A 1,034-nucleotide genomic window follows, 5' to 3' on the forward strand; every position below is an offset into this window, starting at 1 on the left:
CAATACTGTAGGCATTAAAACAGATGTAATATTAATATCCTCTGTGTTATTTCTAGATTCAGATGAGCTTGCTGTGATTTGCCAACGTGAACTCAAATCTAATCTAAAGAAGAAGTTTCAATGTGTATTTGAGGGGATCGCTAAACAAGGAAACCCAACACTTCTCAATAAGATCTACACAGAGCTCTACATCACAGAGGGAGGAACAGGAGAGGTCAATAATGAACATGAGCTGAGACAGATTGAGACAACAACCAGGAAACAAGCAAGACCAGAGACTGCAATCAAATGTAACGACATCTTCAAACCCTTAACTGGACAAGACAAACGTATCAGAACTGTGCTGACAAAGGGAGTCGCTGGCATTGGAAAAACAGTCTCTGTGCAGAAGTTCATTCTGGACTGGGCTGAAGGAAAAGCAAATCAGGATGTTCAATTTGTGTTTTCATTCCCTTTTCGGGAGCTGAATTTGATGAAAGAGGACAAACACACTTTGATTGAACTTGTCAATCACTTCTCAATGGAAACCAAACAATCAAGAATCTCCAACTACGACAAGTACAAAGTTGTGTTCATCTTTGATGGTCTGGATGAGTGCCGACTGCCCTTAGACTTCCAGAATAACAAGATCTGTTGGGACGTCACAGAGTCAACCTCAGTGGATGTTCTGCTGACAAATCTCATCAAGGGAAATCTGCTTCCCTCTGCTCTCATCTGGATAACTACCCGACCTGCAGCAGCCAATAAGATCCCTTCAGGGTGTGTTGACCAGGTGACAGAGGTACGAGGGTTCAATGACCCACAGAAGGAGGAGTACTTCAGAAAGAGATTCAGTGATGAGGACCTGGCCAGCAGAATCATCTCACACATAAAGACATCAAGGAGCCTCCACATCATGTGCCACATTCCAGTCTTCTGTTGGATTTCTGCAACAGTCCTCGAACACATGCTGAAACATAAGAGAGAAGAGATGCCCAAGACTCTGACTGAGATGTACACACACCTTGTGGTGTTTCATACCAAACAGAAGAATG

This window comes from Salmo salar, unplaced genomic scaffold, assembly GCF_905237065.1.
Source record: "Salmo salar unplaced genomic scaffold, Ssal_v3.1, whole genome shotgun sequence".
Taxonomy (NCBI): domain Eukaryota; kingdom Metazoa; phylum Chordata; class Actinopteri; order Salmoniformes; family Salmonidae; genus Salmo; species Salmo salar.